The sequence below is a fragment of the Coenobita brevimanus genome, chromosome 17 (assembly GCF_032717465.1).
Source record: "Coenobita brevimanus isolate Jiangsu-jjx chromosome 17, ASM3271746v2, whole genome shotgun sequence".
In the NCBI taxonomy this organism is placed as follows: domain Eukaryota; kingdom Metazoa; phylum Arthropoda; class Malacostraca; order Decapoda; family Coenobitidae; genus Coenobita; species Coenobita brevimanus.
Genome location: NC_136970.1, coordinates 16099608 through 16111955, shown reverse-complemented (window position 1 = coordinate 16111955; position 12348 = coordinate 16099608).

Below are 12348 nucleotides of genomic sequence, written 5' to 3'. Positions count from 1 at the left end.
TTGAGGGTGCAAAAGTTGATGTATGCGGAATAAATGAAACGAAATGGAGAGGTGAGAATGTGAGAGAATGGGAGTATGGATGGGGTATATGTGCAGGAGTAGGTGAGAATGAGAGAGCAAAAGAAGGAGTATGTATAGTTGTGAGTAAAAGATGGAAGAAAAGCATAAGAGAGTATGGATCAGTTGGGTCAAGGATTGTGTGGGTAAGATTGAAAGTTGGAATACAAATGTGGGTGATTGTGTGTGTATGCGCCAACACAAGATCGTGCAAGCAGAGTGAGAGAAGAGTTCTGGACAAATGTGGAAGTGTGCATGGAAAAGTTTGGGAGAAATGAGAGAGTGTTTTTGATCGGTGATATGAATGGTAAAGTAGGGAATGTGAAGGTGGATGGAATAGTTGGTGAGTGGGGTGTGCCTGCTGGGATAGATGAGAATGGCAGTGCATTAGTGGACATTTGTGCTGGGAGGGGGTTGGTGATAGCCAATATCCTCTTCAGGCACAAAATGATCCACAGGTATACATGGCGAGTAGATGAGAAGGGTGGGTGGTGAACTGAATGAAAGGAAGGCAATGACTGATTATGTGTGTGTGGATGAAAGGATGCGAAAATGTGTAATGGATGCAAGAGCTTATAGAGGTTGGGGGAGTGGACTTTCTGACCACTACTTGGTGGTCTGATCAGCTAGTCAGGTCAGGTGCGGGTAAGGGGATGGGTCTGTTATGATGTGGCAGGGGTAAACCAGTTCTGCTGTCGGGCCCTGCTGCGGATGTCACTGATTGCATTGCCCAGTTGACCCTTGTGCGGTGTGGTGCGGTGAGGATCTGTCCGTTCTCCCCTTTGGGGCTAAGATGCAAATGAATGTGTTTGAATGGATGAGTAAATGGAGAGTGAGTCGTCCTGTCTCGGCTACCTCCCTTTCCTTGGGGGAAGCAGCCTAGGTATATAGATAGATAGATAGACTTGGTGGTGGCCAGAATCAAGGTCTAATTAGGATGGAGAAATAGAAGAAGGGAAGGACGGGAAGAAGGAGTATTTGTAAGGAGACTGGAAAGATTACAAGAGGATGAGAAAAAGGCAGAGTATAAGAGAGAAGTGGAGGAACGATTGGGGAAATATGAATTGGAGCAGATGGAGGACGTGGAAGGTGTGTGCAGGATATTTACAGAAGAAAGATGTGCAGCATGTGATGTGGTGTGTGGAGGGAAGAGAAGATGGAGGGGGGTGCAAGGAACAGCATGGTGGAATGAAGAGGTGAGACAGGCTGTGGTACAAAAGAAGAAAGCATACAATGAATGGATGAGAAATAGTGGCGTGGAAGAAGTTGAGAGGTGGAAGAGAGAGTTATATGTAGAAAGAAAGAGAAAGGTGAAAAGATTAGTAAGAGAGAGTAAGAAGAGAGTGGAAGAGGAATTTGGAACGAACTTGAGTGCAAAGTGGAGGGACTGTAAGAAAATGTTCTGGAAAGAGGTGAAGAGAGTAAGACAGGGTGAAAGTGAAGTTAGCAGGGGAGTGAAAGATAAAAGTGGTAGATTACTAGTGGAGAATGGAGAAAAAGTGAGCAGATGGAGAGAACACTTTAAGGAATTGTTGAACATACAGGATGAAAGTAATGCGAGTATAAGTGGCTGGGGAATGGCTGGGAGGAGAAGGGTGGTGAGAAGACAGGAAAAAATCAGTAGGATAGAAGTTGTGGAAGCAATGAAGAAAGTTAAATTGGGGAAAGCCCCAGGAACTGATGGAGGGAATGGTGAAATGCTGAAGCATGGGGGAGAGATAGTAGTAGAATGGATGTGGAAAATGTGCAGTTGGCCTGGGATGAAGGTAGAGTCCCGACGGTTTGGAAGTCAAGTATAATTATTCCCTTGTACAAAGGAAAAGGTGAAAAAGAAGTGTGTAGTAATCATAGGGGCATCTGTCTTCTTAGTATAATAGGAAAAGTGTATGGTAGGATACTTATTGACAGAGATAGAGAAAGAACAGAGGAATTAGTTGGAGAAGAACAGGGAGGCTTTAGGAAGGGAAGAGGTTGTGTAGATCAGATATTCATTCTTAGATCTTTAGTGGAAAAGTTTCTAGAAAAGGGAAAGAAGTTCTATGCGGCTTTCATGGATTTGGAGAGAGCATATGACAGGGTGGATAGACAAGGATTGTGGAAAGTATTAAGAATATATGGAGTAGATGGGAAGTTGTTGAATGCTGTGAAGAGTATGTATGATGGTGCTAAGGCTGCAGTGCGTGTGGATGGTGAACTGAGTGAATTTTTCTCTTTGGAGGTTGGGTTGAAACAGGGATGTGTCATGTCTCCATGGTTGTTCAATCTGTACATGGATGGGGTAATAAAAGAGGTACAAGGTAGGGTAGTGGATGCTGGAGTGGCCCTGGTGAGAGAGGGTAGTGTTTGTAAACTCCCTGTACTGTTGTTGAGTGAAGACGAGGGAGAGCTGCAAGGCTTGGTGGATGAGTTTGGGAAAGTGTGTAAGAAACGGAACCTAAAGGTGAATGTAGGGAAGAGTAAAGTGATGGTCTTTGAGAGAGGTGAAGTCAGTGCATGTACAATACAGCGAGCTTGGATGGTGGGGAATTGGAAAATAAGAGTACGTTTAAGTACTACCCACTTGGGTAGTGTGATGAGTAAGGATGGAGGTTTGGAGGGCGAAGTGCTTGAAAGGGTACAGCAGGGAAGAAAGGTTGCTGATCCCTTGAAAGCAGTGATAAGAAGCAGGGAAGTGAGCATGGAAGTGAAAAAGTTACTACATGACAGTATTGTGATACCAACTCTAACATATGGAAGTGAAGCTTGGACGTTGCTGGAAGGACACAAGTCAAGAGTGAGAGCAGTGGAAATGAGTTATTTAAGAGGAGCCTGTGGAGTCACACGGAGAGAGAGGCTGACAAATGAGTATATAAAGGAGCGTTGTGGTGTGGAGGTGGATGTGATAGGAAGCATTAGGAGGAATACACTGAGGTGGTTTGGCCATGTGGAGAGGATGGAGGGTGAAAGACTGACGAAGAGAGTGTATGTGAGTGAGGTGGAGGGGGGAAGAGGGAGGGGGAGGCCGAGGATGAGATGGAGGGATGGGGTGGAGAGGTATATGAGAGAGGGGGGTGTGAGTTGGGAGCGGGGCAGTGAACTGGCGGGGGACAGGGCGATGTGGAGGCGATTTGTTTGTGGCCACCCCGAACGGGATTGAGGCGTCTGGCAATAGATAGATAGATAAAAGCTACATCTATACATGTAATTGTATATCCACACATCAAAACCCGTCAGTAATTATATATCCACATGCATCCAGACCTGTCAGTAATTTTATATATCACATCCTTACCCACCAATAATTGTATATCGACACACATGCACACCTGCCAGTAACTGTATGTACACACACATCCACACCTGTCAGTAACTTAATATCTACATACTCCGCACCTGTCTGTATATCCACATACGTCCACATTTGCCAATAATTGTACACACACATCCACACCTGTCAGTAATTGTATATCCACAAACATCTACTCCTGCCAGTAATTGCCAATCCACACACACACACACATCCACACCTGCCAGTAATTGTATATCCAGGCACATCCACACCTGTCAATAATTGTATGTCCACACACATCCAATTGTATATCCACACACATCCATACCTTTCAGTAATTGTATACCCGCATACATAAACTAGTCAGTAAGTCTGTACCATCTGTTTCTATGCACCGATTCATCCTTTTCATTTTTCGACTCTACCCATCCATCCACCCACATACCCACCCATTTTTTTTTTTTTTTCATTTATGCCATCTGCTTGTTAATCTTTTTATTCACTAATCTATCCCTCCATCCATCTCACCACTCATCAATCTGCACAAAATTCTGTGTATCTGTCTATGCATCTGTATAAATATATATATATATATATATTTGTGCATCTCTCAAACTATACTGTATCCATCAATCCAATCATCAGAGTTTACAACCCTGTGGTTCCTGTCAATGTGTCTGTCCGTCAGTCTTTCTCTGAACCTATTCCTCCAGTCCACCACCGGTGACCGACCTGCCTGCCTCACAGTAATATTAGACGCTGTCATTCCACAGTGGCGTTGATTAACGACATCTTTAACACCCCCCCTCCACACACACACACTTCTTATATTCACTGTCTGTTGAATACGCACGGACAACACTCTTGTGTCCTCACAATTACCAATTTTCCATAGTTTTTTTTATACCCATATCGATTTCCCTCATTTCTACTACATTATACCCACACTTCTTTATTGGACCTTGAATATCCTCCAGAGCTCATAGAAGTTATCTTGAATTCTACCGGATTGCCCCACACTTCTCTTTTTTCCTTAGGTAATTTTCATGTTTTTCAAAACTAAATGATTTCTGTTTGACAGCGTAGCTTCATGATTCTATGATTATCCCATGCTGTTGTTATTGTTGTTAGTGTTGTTTGTAGGTGTAATTCTGAGTGTGGATGTACAAATTGGGTTGTTGTGAAGAGTATTGATGATGCTGACCCAGGCGGGAGAGGAACCTGAATGGTTATATTTACACTCCTAATGTTATCACGTCCACGCAATGCTAGCACGCAGTCTTCATCACACCCTCCTTCATCACTGTGTAGTTTGCGGCACAACTTCTTTATCACATGACTGCTTCTGGGCGTAAGTGGGCAGGAAAAGTTTAGGCTTTCAGTACTTGGCGTAAACTGATATTGAGAAACACCGTCATAACATGGAAGAAACAGCTCTTTCCTGTACCATATCCGCCACATTTTCCTCTGCTGGTGGGTTGTTAAGTGGAAAAGATGATATTGGATGCACTTGCTATAAATTAGGTTAAGCATGCTTACACCGTGCTTAAGGCGCAGACGCTGAGAGCTTTTGTCAATACGGTATTACTTCGAAGATACGGAGCACAAATGGAGGTGCTGGGAGACCTTAGATGAATCACTGAGTGTTCATTGATAAACATTGCTCATGACGGTACAGTCCTACTCTTCCATCGATTTTTTTTTTTTCACTCCCACACTTTCCTTCCTCGTTTTGTACTGCCCCGTTATCCATCCCCCCTCCCATCTGCCTTCCCTCCCAATCTTCTCTAACTCTCCCGTGCTTCTTTCTTACATTTCCTCTGCTTCAGTTTATGGCCCCCTTTCTCCCTCCATTCCCCCACACTCCTTTCCGTCTCCCCAGCGTGCTACCTCCCCATTTTCCCCATATATACTCAGCAACCCAACATCTATCCAGCGTGTTATCTCCCCTTTCTCCCCATATATACCCAGTACCCCGGCATCTGTCCCAGTGTGCCATCACCCATATCCTCATATATATCCAGCACCCAAGCATCTCCCCAATGCGCCATCACCGCCATTCTCCTCATATATATCCACCATCCCCAGCATCGCTCCAGTGTGCTATCACCCCTATTCTCCCCACATATACTCAGCACCCCAGCATCGCTCCAGTGTGCTATCACCCCTATTCTCCCCATATATACTCAGCACCCCAGCATCCCTCCAGTGTGCTCTCACTCCTATTCTCCCCACATATACTCAGCACGCCAGCATCACGCCAGTGTGCTATCACCCCTATTCTCCCCATATATAGTCAGCACCCCAGCATCCATCCAGTGTGCTCTCACTTCTATTCCCCCCACATATATTCAGCACCCCAGCATCGCGCCAGTGTGCTATCACCCCTATTCTCCTCATATATACTCAGCACCTCAGCATCTCCCCAGTGTGCTATCACCCACATCCTCCTCATATATACTCGGCGCCTCAGCATCTCCCCTATGTGCGGTCACCTCCATTACCACCATTTATACTCAAAATGTTGGCCAGTGGGCGTTCCGGCAAATAACGGTGGTGTCGGGGAGTCAATGGCACAACAAAGTGGCTATTTTGTTTATGATTTTATGGCTGCCGTGGCGTTTGACACCCGCCTGATAGTTTACGTTTTGGTGCAGTGTTGTGCCTTGACTTTTTGTTCTATGTGGTTTTAAGTTTCATTTTATTGGTGTGCTGTTGTAGGAACGTTTGATAGTTTATATAGGGATACAGCGTTTTAGATTGGATTTATTCTTATATAGTTTAAGTTTTACTGAGAAGTTATATTGAAGGGTTTAATGGTTTATATTTTGGTAATTGTCCGTTTTTCTCTGTGTAGTTTTAAATTTCATTATGTAGATGTGATGTTGTAGGGACGTTTGATGGTTTACATTTTCATGATGTGCTAAGTTATTTATTTATTTATTATTTTTTGTTGCAGCTCAGTATTTTTAGTGTCGTAACACGGATGGAATACATTGTTATTTGTGGATATCCGTAAGTTGTTTTAAGAGTTACTTTAATAATTGAGGGCATTTTGTTTTATGTGTTTTTTTCATTAGCTTAGTTTAAATGAAAACGGTTTTCCAGGTTGATTTCCGTAGCATCACTTTTTTTGTTCTGTGTTTTGCGTTTTTTGCATGTTTCTGTTGTTCGTTTAGGAACTGTTTATGATCAGGGCGTTCATTTTTTTTGTTTTTTTTAACTCGTAAGATTCATTTTTCTTTGAGGTATATATTGCTTAAGTGTATCATTTGTATTGCGTGTATGGTATTCGTTTTAGTGCTGTTTTTCCCGTCGAGAAAAAGAAAATCTTATCTCTTTCTCCTCCCTCTGTATATCTTTCCATTCCCTCTGTTCCTCCCTTCACTAATTTTCAATTCTTCCGTTCTGCTCGTTTGTCACTTCCTCAGTAATCCAATTTGCCTTCCTCGCTCTATCCCTTTCACCCTCAGTTTCTCTCCTGTATTGTTGTCTAGCCTTCTCTCCACTTCCCGTGAAAAAAAAAAAATGCACCAATACTTTAGTCATTAAATATTTTGGTCAACTGTCTCTTGCATGTATTACTGATGGCGTGTTGCTCTCTCCATAACTCTTCACATTTCTGTATCTGCAACAATACATGTTATTTGTTTGTCCTCATTTGTTCCTCTATTATTGTTATTACTGACGTTGTTTCGTTGTTTCCTTCCTCCATCATCTTTCACCGCTTTTCATAATAGTGAGTCTATCCTTTTGCCTCCTCAGTTTGAAAGTTTAGTTTTTTATTCTGTGTTTATTATCCACTGCATCTGCTTTCACATCTTCTTAGTCTTACCATATGGCTTTTTTTTTTTTTTTTAAATCTCCGCCATCTTGTTATATCATAAATACAGTAGCTTGTTATTCCACCGGATCCTTCAGTAGGGTGACGTCATTCTTTGGTTCATTTTTTTTTGTTTTTTTTCACTTTCAGGCATCATTATTGTGTGTCACTTTCCGACTTAGAGGAGATACATACAACCTCCATTAACCCCTTCGCCACAAAAAGACTGTCGTAAGTTGAATAAAATCATTTGTAGGCAGTAAGAGCGAAATACCAAAGACGTCGTTGGATTGAAGAGAATAGTTTTTTATCTTCCCCCTCCATTACATGGTCTCTTGTTCTTTCTCCAATTAAAATATTTAACCGTTGTGGCGTTCTTTCCTTTTATCGTCCCTATACCCCTTTTGCTAACTGTGTGTAGTAACAGTTTTCTCTCTGTCTCACTCTTTCACTTTCATCTTTTTCTGACTTCATCTTTATGATCATCGCCGTCTCTTTCTTCCCTACATATGGTGCTCAGGTGCACAGCAAAAGAAAGAGAATCATGAAGTTGTGACTAGAGTCTGATACAATGAGAAAAATTATTAACCTTAGAGAGAGAGAGAGAGAGAGAGAGAGAGAGAGAGAGATTTATGTGTGGTGTCTCTTCCTCTGTTTCTGTATCTCTCCTTTCCGTGTTTCTGGTATGTCCAATTTTTTTTTTTTTCATCTAGCCCTTCTTGCCACGTCTGCTCAACCACCTTTGCCACCATTTCTCAGGCCAGTGGCACAACACAAGTTCATACAACCAACATTCTGTGTGAGTTGGTGTTTCAGTGCACCGACATTTCCCAGGCCAGTGGCACAACATTACTTCACACAACCAACAGCACTGCATCAACATTGCCTGCTCCTTCACACGCTAGTCATCACTCTGATAAGCCCATTTAATATAGGTAAAGGTTATTTTCTGGTTGGTTTCTTAGGCGAGTACATATATTTTTTATTCCTGTATTTTCATTTTTCTTGTGCCAAGGATATAAAGCAATGAGATACTATCAACAATCCAAATTATTATAATTTTGTGTGTGTGTGTGTGTGTGTGTGTCTATTGCGGGACTCGTTTGTTTGATGGGTTCATGAATTCTGCTGGTTATCGCGTGGTGGCAGAGAACGTATCGATGGAGTGAGAGGATGAGAAGGAGGGACTGAGAGAAGAAAAGCAGAGAGGGAGTGTGAGGTGTGAGAGACTGCGAAATGGTGAGAGGGATAGGAGTAAAAGAATATGAGAGTAAATACAGGAAGGACTGAAAGTGAGACAAAGTTGTTAGCTTTAGGTATTGGAGCCTGTTTTGGTTGTGGGATGTGGCATTCTCTGCTCTTTACTGTGCTAATTAAAAGCTAGAGAGAGACAGACAGACAGAATGTAAAAGACGAGTGAGAGATGGAGGTTGGAGATTAAATAGCGTTGTGTGTGCTGAGACAGACGGAGAGGAGGATAGGGAAAATGAAATCGAACTGCAGAGTGAAAGGTGAGAGGAAAGACTGTGTGTGTGTGTGTGTGTGTGTAAAATTGTATATATATATATATATATATATATATATATATATATATATATATATATATATATATATATATATATATATATATATATATATATATATATATATATATATATATATATATATATAAATTTATAAACAGCACATGACTAACGGATGGCTAATTTCAACAAGGGAAATTAAGAATTACTATTTACCCAAGTGCTGTTATGTATTACCCTGTCTAAGAGAAAGATGTAAACATACTCCATGTTTCCTCTTGTATTATTCACCATTATCATAACACATTTCTGAACGCTTTGCGTAACAATCAGTATCTGAAAGTAAACACATTGGCCAGTGGCTGGTAATTAAGGCGCTTCCCTAACTGTGTTTATTTTCCTGCAGTTGTTTGTTGAATATAAATCATTAGCAAGCTACACGTACACCTATAATTGAATATCCACACACATCCACACCTGAAAGTAATTGCATATCCACACACATCTACCCCTGTCAGTCATTGTATATCCACACACATCTACCCCTGTCAGTCATTGTATATCCACACACATCAACATTTGTCAGTAATCGTATATCCACACATACCCTCACATGCCAGTAATTGATTATCCACACACACACACTTCCGCACCTGTCAGTAACTGTAAATCCACACACATCCACATCTTTCAGTAACTGTACATCCACACACATACACACCTGTCAGTATTTGTAAATCGACACACATTCATACCTTTCAGTAATTGTATGTCCACACACATACACTAGTCATTGTCACGGGGTTTTTAAAATAAAAGCTAATGTTATTTAATTGATAATAATATTCATTAATATTGAACAGCAGGGCCAATGATTGTCTTGCTAAATCAAGCAACGATTACTTTACGCTGACTTGCTTCGCACGATTCTCTAAGAACGAGAATTTATAAATTTTCTCAACAGTACACAGCAGAGACTAATTACTCAATTGCTGTTACTGTTAGCCTCTGGAGAAAGTTACTTCACCCCTGACAATAAATAGTACTAATAATAGTATCAGGTTCTTGCTGGTGCTTAACTCCTAGGTGGCACAACGGATTTTAAGCTTAATACACAAGACTGGCCTAAGTACCAGTTATGAATGGCAAACGTTTATGCAAGCTAGGAGCTATAAGAGAAATAAGCTTAATTGCGGAGAAATGAAACAAGAGTTTACATTACATTAAGCTCAAGAAAAAGAACTGATAAATTTATTGATTACAAAATAATTTTGACGTTACATTTCAAAATCAAATAAAGAGATCGCACTCACTCACTCACACAAGAGCTAAAACCTTATGCCTAGGAAAAACACCTTAACTAAACTCTTAAGATTAGGAAAACGAAAAGAAATACTGGTCGATGAATGCTGTGTATCACCCAAATCAAGGGTGGGAGCCTGGGAAACTGTAGTCTAGTAGAGCCTGGGCTGACTTCTCACTTGTTGGAGCACAGAACCTTTCTCCGTCAAAGCAAACACTGGACTGCCTATTCAAACGATGTGTGTGGTAGAACACACAGGCCACCGGAAGAAGGCGTGGCTAACGGTTGAGGCAAGCAGGGGCGAACAATAAAGAAACAATAGTATCGCTCAGTAGAGCACTTAATGACGTGCATTAGATCGGTCACTTTTGAAACAGTGACGAATGTTTTAAAAAGTATACCACCGAAGTGGAGAGAAAAACGGTTAACTGAGTGATACACAGTGAGTTCTCCACTAATAGTTCGTGTTTTTCACAAAAGGGAAATGTCGCGAATTTGATTCGCGACATTACGCCCCTACAAAATGAATTTTTTCCTTATGGGAAAAAATTGGTGTATATATATATATATATATATATATATATATATCCTAACTCAGTCACACAAGATTCACACTGTGGTGTGTGTGCTATCCTGCTACAGGAGAAAGTCGCAGTCGCCAGTGAGCGAAAAAAAAAACTCGTATTTACGTTAATAGAAGCAAGCTTGAGGGAAAAAACTCTGTGACGACGGTGAAAATCCTGCACTCAGGTCAAACTGAGCGAAAAGTTGCTACATTTACACTGACAACTAAGTGTTATGTAGCGTGGTGTATGTAATACACAGTGTAGGTGTAACAGTTGTAGTGTAACTGTACCTACATGTAAAATGACAGTAAATAATAACATGGCGACGACGAAGGCAGAGGAGAAGAGGCGGCAGTATGCGGCAGACGATCAGCTGGCCCGCACAGCAAAGCTGCTACACCCATTGCTGTATGTGCAAAACCAATTAAGGTGGAGCATCAAAAGTGTCAATGAGACAAAAAAATTCTTATTACGTACAATTACTCTCTCTGCCTAGCAATCAGTACATGCTACGAAAAGTATGCTCTAGCTGAAAAATACAAGTGACAGCCTAAGCTTCGTACATTCGAGGTCGCCATTAATTATAGCAAACGATTAGTGTCGGCAAGTTGAGAATCCTTGTGCAAACTCGGGTCTTCCATAGCCTTGAACTGCACACGGGTCCTCAACCTGTGCCTTGACCTACAGTACTTATATTAATATCGGGGAGCTGAGGATCCTTGTGCAAACTTGGGTCTTCCATAGCCTCGAGTCACCTCTGCGGAGTTCTCTCTCAAACTTCCCCCTTAACCTACAGTACTTATATTAGTACCGGGAAGCTGAGAATCCTTGTGCAAACTCGGGTCTTCCATAGCCTCGAGTCGCCTCTGCAGAGTTCTCTCTCGAACTTCCCCCTTAACCTACAGTACTTAATATGTATGTACAGGCCCTGGACATGATGTGTCCTGTGGGGCCAATGGGCGAGACATCAGGTCGCACCCACTTCACCACTACCCTGTCTCTCAACTGACTCAGAGATTACAGGTGTGGTTACGAATGGCACAGGAAGGACATGTCCCTGATTAGTGGTGTTACTTTGACACACACTGTAGGAACGGACAAAACTATCTATGTCTCGTCCCATCCCTGGCCAGAAAAAGTCAGCTCGGATACGGCCCTGGGTCTTCCTTTTGCCCATGCGACCTCCTGAGGCTGAATAATGACCCCATTATAACACTGCTAGGCGGTACCTGGCGGGAAAGACAAACTGCAGTCGAACCTCTCCCTCGGGTGTTCGTGACTCACGGTAGAGCCGTCCTTGTTTGCGAAGGAACTTGGCTCGACCTCCCCGTGAATACTTAATCACTCGACCCTTTTGTTTGTTCCGCACGGCAGAAAGTGTCAGGTCAGATTGTTGTTCTTGAAAAACAAGTTGACTACACATCAGATCTTGCGGCGATTCAATGATCACTGGGGTGCCACAGTCTGGAGCCTCAGCCATGGCTCGTGTTACCGCAGCAGCCGAAGTCTGAGTAGCATCATGTTCGGTGCAACTATCCTTGACACCATAAATGTTTCCTATGATGAGGTCAAATAAGGGTTCTGGCATGACAACTGCGAGTGTCGTACCAGTATAAAATGGAGATGCCACCTGGATACATGCCTCAGGGAACAATCTCACTGATCCATCAATAAGGTTTGCATGGATCTGTCGACCTGTGTACTGCTCAAGCCGAACTAAACTCCGCTTGACAGAGCAACCTGAGGAACCATTATCTCTCAGGACCTTCACAGGAATACCTCCCACAAACCCTGGCTGAACAAGGAAG